General features: G+C 62.9%; 1 long non-coding RNA gene across 2 annotated transcripts; it reads right to left on the bottom strand.

The window, feature by feature from the left end:
* Positions 1-537: 537 nt before the first annotated feature.
* On the bottom strand, positions 538-5,602 carry LOC149123213 (uncharacterized). Of its 2 annotated transcripts, none has more exons than XR_016218591.1 (4): positions 5,497-5,602; positions 4,154-4,284; positions 2,544-2,677; positions 538-2,045 (listed from the first exon to the last, which is right to left on the bottom strand). It is a non-coding gene; the product is annotated as an uncharacterized LOC149123213 (long non-coding RNA). The 2 variants fall into 2 exon arrangements; XR_016218592.1 differs by lacking the exon at positions 5,497-5,602 and adding an exon at positions 4,417-4,859.
* Positions 5,603-6,289: the final 687 nt, after the last annotated feature.

Here is a 6,289-nt window from a genome sequence, read left to right as displayed (position 1 = left end):
CCCACGAAGGACTATCTGTGCCCACGGAGCCCTGAGCCCACAATTACTGTGCCCACACTTGCTCTCCAGGGTTGGCAGTCCCAAGTGGTGGCTTAACCCACGATGCCACTACACCTGCCCCTTTGTAATCATTTGTAAGACTACAGTTCAGCAGCATTAAGTATACTTGTATTGATGGAGTCTTATTTTATTTGCTTTTTAAGATTTTATTTATTTATTTGAGAGGCAGAGTTACAGACAAGGAGAGATAGAGAGAAAGGTCCATCCGCTGGTTCACTCCCCAAACAGCTGCAACAGTCAGAGCTGGGCAGATCCGAAGCCAGGAGCCAGGAGCTTCTTCCGGGTCTCCCACGTGGGTTCAGGGGCCCAAGGACTTGGGCCATCTTCTGCTTTCCCAGGCCATAGCAGAGAGCTGGATCAGAAGAGGAGCAGCTGGGACTTGAACCGGCGCCCAAATGGGATGCTGGCGCCGCAGGGAGAAGCTTAGCCTACTGTGCCACAGCGCCGGCCCCAGAAGTCATGTCTGTAAAACAAGCATGTTTCCACGTTGAGTTTTTTCAGTAGCTGCCCAGGGCTCCCAAGGGTGAAGTCGGACGTCGGCGTGCTGGTCCCCACACGCATGCACCGTCAGGGTTCTTTGGACTGCCGGTCACAAGATAGCCACAGTACTGCCTTTAAACCGTAGCGAAATGTTTGGCTCATAAACCATGAATTCCAGAAACGGGGTGGGGGGCCTCGGAGCTGGCAGGTTCAGCCGCTCACAGCTATCAGCCGGCCAGCCTCTCGGCTTTGAGTGGCCAGAATCAGATTGGCTGCCCGGTCCTGGAAAGGAACTGGCAACTCCTCTAAATGGCATTACCCAGGGGAAGAGGGAGGCGGCCGTGACACCCCATCGTGCCCACCGCAGGCCGCCACCCCCACCCCGCTCCCTGCTCCAGCCTCCTGTGGCCACAGGGGCCTGTCTTTGCCTCTGAGTCCCTCTAGTCCCCAGGCATACCATTCCTCTCCTTGGAATGCTTTTCTGGTCCTCCATCCCTACCCCTGCCTGTCTACCTCCGCTTGTCCACTAAGCCCCGGCCGCCTCAGCACTGCCTCAAGCAGCCCCAGGCCGGCTGAGGGCAGCATCTGCGCAGAACAGGCGCTCCGAAGTACTTGGTGGCGAGCCCTGAGCTCGCTCACACACAGGGCAGGGTCTCCGGGCCACCTGGGGTCCCCACGCTCCAGAGAGCCATGCCCTACCCCAGGAGAGACCCGGTCAGGAGACAGGTTCATGCCCCAGGTCTGCCTCTGACCTTGGCACGACCTTGGCTGGACAGGGGTTTGGGCATGGTAGGTGGAGCAGAGCCCTGGGGGCAGAGGCAGGGAGGCAGCTCTGGGTGGCCAGGGCCCACCTGCAGTCCCTCGGTGGGAGGCAGGGCCTGTCTCAGCAGGCACAGCGGTGCGGGAGGGGGTGGGGTGGGCAGGGAGAGCAGGATTGAAATTCCAGCAGGCGCCCGGGCTGCTCCGGGAGGAGGGGGGTGTGTGCCTTGTTCCGTTTAATCAATACATAATTAAACTGCAATCTGGGCTTTGCATTCCTAGCCGTGTCACGCCCGGGCTCTCCGGGGGTCTGGCAGAGCCGGGGCTCCTGGGTCCTCCAGCTGTTAGCCCCGTCCTGCAGGGTTCAAGGTCAGCTTCCCCAGCCCCAGCCAGCTGGCCGGGCAGGCCTGCATGGACTCCAGTCCTCCACAGGGCAGCGTCCTAGGGGCAGTGGCAGGGCCTCCCAGGAGGGGGCCGCAGGCCCCCTGGACCCCATCCCCACTGTCTCCCTCTTGGCAGAACTGGGTCTCAAGCCACCTACCCAATCACCCACTTCCTGCCCCCTCCATCTTCTTTTTTTTTAAATTTTTATTTATTTATTTGAAAGAGTTGCACAGAGAGAGACGGGGAGGCAGAGAGAGATAGAGGAGCCAAGAGCCAGGAGTTTCTTCTGGGTCTCCCACACAGGTGCAGGGGCCCAAGCACTTGGGCCATCTTCCACTGCTTTCCCAGGCCACAGCAGAGAGCTGGATCGGAAGTGGAGCAGCCGGGACTAGAACCGGTGCCCATATGGGATGCCGGCACTGCAGGCAGTGGTTTAACCTGCTATGCCACAGTGCCAACCCCCCACCCCCACCCCTTCTTCTGAGTGACTCCAGGACACTGGCACCCAGCCATATGCTAAGCACTTGCTGTTGGCTGTGTGCGTTCCCCCTTTACAGGGGTTAGCCATTTAGCCCTTGTGACAACCCCTCTCCCCTCACCGGCCGATGGAGCCCTGCAGTGTTTGCTCCAGGAGGGGTAGGCGCTCGGGGCTCAGGGTGTCGGGACCTCACTCCCCAGGGGGCAGCCACTTGGGAGGGCACAGACTCCCTGACACCCCACCCCTGGAGCCGGCAGAGCCCCCGACCCCCTCCCCAGGCAAGGCCTGCACTGGCCACAACAGCGCCTATCACGGCCCCCACAACCCTCAGAGCTCGCTCTCGGAGAACGGGCAGGGAGTCTCCCAGGCTCACAGAGCACACCTCGGGGCCCCCGTGCTCCTGTGGGGCAGCTCTGTGGTCAGGGGGTCTGGGAAGCTGTCCTCAGGCCGACACCAGCCCAGCCGGCAGCCCTGAACGTGAGCCACAGGTGCCGGCACGTCTGGAATCTCGACTTTCTACAACCGTGTTGAAAAAAAAAAAAAGGAAAGAAAGAAAGGTGAATGTATTTTTAAATATATTGTATTTAACTCAATGCATCCAAAATACGGTCGTTCCAGCATGTCATCAGTATTTAGAATTATTCATGAGCTGCTTTACATCCTCTAACTGTTCTAAGTCTCCGAACCCCGGGGTGCGTTTTACATTCACAGCACACCTCGCCTCAGCGAGCCATGTGGCAGGTGCTCGGGGCCCACGCGGGCCCGTGGCTGCCTTACCAGACAGGGCCGCCTTTGCCAGTCACCCTGTGTGTCCTGTGAAATGACCTAAGGAAGAAGAGGGGGCTCCCTGCTTTGGGAGTGCTCTGAGCTCCCTCAAGCCAGGACCTGTGGGAGGCTGTAGGGTAACAGGTGCACCTCTGGGAGCTTCCCCCAGGAAACTGGACCTTCCGGGAGTAGGGGAGCCTTGCCAGGGAGGAGGAAGCTCACTCCCACCCCTACCCCATGCCCTACTCACTCCTCTCCCCATGCCCGTGGTGGCTGTCACATGGGGTCCCTACGCTGGGTTGGAGAGCCAGGCCCAGGTGAGCAGCCCTCTCCACCCCATCCCTGCCCTGTGCCCTTGGTCCCTCAATCCCGGGGAGGGGCTCCCCTGGGAGGAGCCTGCGGCCAGTTCTCCCTGGCTCGCTCTGTCCAGAAACCAGAGGAAGAAGCTCAGTACCAACACCAGGGACATCCAGGGGACGCGTCCCCTGCACTCAGCCACTCAGAGTCGCTCCCCTGGGCACGAGCCCCTGGGGCACCTCACTTGAAGGGGTCTCAGCTGGGCTGGGTCTGGTCGCCCTCACCTCCCTCCCGCAGCCTGGTGTGTGCAGGGGGAGCACCAGAGAGGGCGGGCAAAGCCCACCTTCACCTTTCACCAGATCAGGGTGGGGGCAGGGCCCAGCTTAGGTGACCGCCAGCCAGCCCACGGAGCGATCGCCTGTGGGACCAAGGACTCGGAGAGGCGTTCATGCAGCCACCCACAGGGCGAAGCTGGGAGGCGCCCCAAAGCTCTCCCCAGATGGGGCTCTCTGTGCCTGCAACGCCGCTCCCCACCCCCCAGCCTGAGGAAGGAGGTGAGAGCTGGGTTAGCGCTCTCCTCGGAGGACGCAAGGGCTGCAGGAGCCCCTCACGAGGAGTCCCCTGAGACCTGGGCCGTGTGTCATGGGTGGGGCCAGATGCTCACTGCCCCCGGCTCTGGCTTCCCTCTCCCCCGTCTCGCTCTGGACGGCTGCTGGCTGTTTGTGCCCAGCCCATGCCCAGAGGGGGAGGCCAGGGCTGCACGGTGCAGCTGGAGGGACCCTCAGGGACACAGGCACACACACGTGCACAGCTCTCTCCCGCCACCGGCCTGCTGGAAATCCCACCACTGAGAATCGGGAGGGGCAGCAGCCCGGGCCCAGAGAGCACCCGGCCTCTGCTTACCCGCCTGAGGAATGGAGAGCGACTTACCTGCAGGAGCAACCTGTGGTCTTGGAGACACAGTGACTGGCGGGGGCTCCGGAACCCAAGCTGGGGGCTCCACGAGGGCTCTGTTCCTCAGAGCCCATCTTCTCATCTGGGAAATGGGCACAACACCAGCCCTGCAGGGGACAACGGCGAACGGGCTTGAGTGTGAGCAGAGGGGCGGAGACCCCACTGCCCCGGGGTCCCCTGTGTCTTCTGGCTGCAGAAAGCCCTCTCCTGCCCCCTGCCCCAGCCTCCTCCTTCCTCACGTGCAGCTGGGATCCTGCACACGTGGTTGGCGTGAGCCGCTCCCTCCGCCCCGCCCCGGGCAGCTGCTCGCCACAGGCTCCAGCCCCACAGGCCCGCCCCCGTGCTCTGCCCCTCCCACCCTGCAGCTCAGCACACATTGCATTGGCCCAGGGCTGTGGGGGCTGCAGCCTCCGCCCTCCCCTGCTCTTGGCAGGGCTCCGGCTTAGGGGGCATTTGCTCAAGTCTTCTCACACCCTGTTTGCTCCGCCCATGCCTCTGGCTGCCCATTGTGCAGGTGGTGAGACTGAGGCACAGAGAGGAAGCCGCTGGGGACGATGTGGAGACTCCAGGGTCTGCGAGGTTCAAATGCCACCTGTTTGCTAGCTGCGGCACCTGAGCGAGGTGCGTAAGCCCTCGGGGTCCTGTGTGTGAAACAGGACGCTGGCCATAACCACCTTTCTGTTGCAGCTGTCGAAGACGGACGAGTAGAAGGCCAGTAAAGGCCTGGCTTGTCCTGAGCGCCTGGGACAGGGTCCTGAGGAGCAGCAGCCCACCCGACAGCCCCGCGGCTCGGCGACCACGGGCAGCGCAGGGTGAGGGCAGGACGGGGCGCTGCGTGCCTGAGCTGCAGCCTCCACCCCGCACCAGCCAGCTCAGGGACCGGAGGGAGCGAAGTGCTGAGCTTGGCCGTGGCGGGAGGCGGACTCAGCAGTTCCAGCCTGGGCTGGCTGCGGGGGCTGCTGGGGAAACAGGGCTGTGGAAGCCAGGGCTTGCTCCGCACCTGTTGGCAGGAACCGCAGGGGCCTCCCTGCTCCCCGCTGCCCACCCACCGCCTCCGTGGTCCTTTCTGCTCCAGCCAGAACGCTCGGAGGTCGGTGGCTCAGGCCCGTCCCCCACCAAGTGCCCAGGCGCCCCCGTGGCTGGGTTCCAATCCCGTGCAGGTCCTCCCTGCCCCCAGACACAGCCTCAGGAGTCTCCCCCACCCCACCCCCCACCTCCTGCCGTCCCGTCCCCAGCCCCCTGCACTGGGGAGGCACCGGCTGCCTGCTGGCTGCTCCTCTTCCCTGCCTTCCCCCCACCCTTCCGGCAGAGGGACTCACCTGGTCCTTGCATGCTGGGGTGGGCGTGTGACCTGGGCGTGGCCATGCAGCCAGGACACAGATTGGTGCACGCTGGGGCACGTGACCAAGCCAAACCAATAAAGCTTCATTTTGGACTTCAGCTCCGGTCTGCCTAGACCGAGAGCCCCGAGGAGATACCAGGGGAGCCTCTGGAGTCCGCGCCAGGGAGTGAACCAGGGCAGAGAAAGACAGAGAGAAGAGTTCCTCAGGAGAGAAATTGCGCCTCTGGATCCAACTGTGCCTGAAGTCCACTTTCCCCTGGCTCTCTCAGTTCCGCGAGACTATAACTCCCTTCTCTCTTTTCCTCTTTAATTGAGCCGACTGGAGTTGAGTTAGTGTCACCTGTACCCAAAAGAGTCCTGGCCAGCCCAAGAAATAAAAATGTTGGAAGGGCAGGGACGGAGCCCTGTGACCCTCCTGTGGGGACATGCATCCGGCCTCCCCACCATCAGCTGCAAAACCCCAGGCACACCCTGTGCCCCCGTGCCCTGTCAGCAAACAGGACCCACTCACTCCCGCCCGGTCCATCGGTGGAGACCTGGGCAGGGCTTTCCCAGGCTCCCCAGAGCTCCTGTGTGCTGGGCTGGGACCCGTGTCAGGCTCAGCGACAGCTCTCCCCGGCAGCTGCCGCCGGGCTCCCTCGGGGGCCTGAGAAAGCTGGGGAGGCCCAGCCTGCAGCCCCAGAACGCCGGGCGAGGACAGGATCTGACAGCCGGGCGCAGAGAGAAGGCGGCAGCGGCGGGGGGAGTGGGCGGGAGAAGAAAGGGCCACT

The sequence above is a fragment of the Oryctolagus cuniculus genome, chromosome 12, assembly GCF_051225735.1.
Source record: "Oryctolagus cuniculus isolate XC-2025 breed Fujian yellow rabbit chromosome 12, ASM5122573v1, whole genome shotgun sequence".
Classification (NCBI taxonomy): Eukaryota; Metazoa; Chordata; class Mammalia; order Lagomorpha; family Leporidae; genus Oryctolagus; species Oryctolagus cuniculus.
Note: the sequence above shows the minus strand (reverse complement) of the source record. Positions and strands in the feature narration are given on the sequence as shown.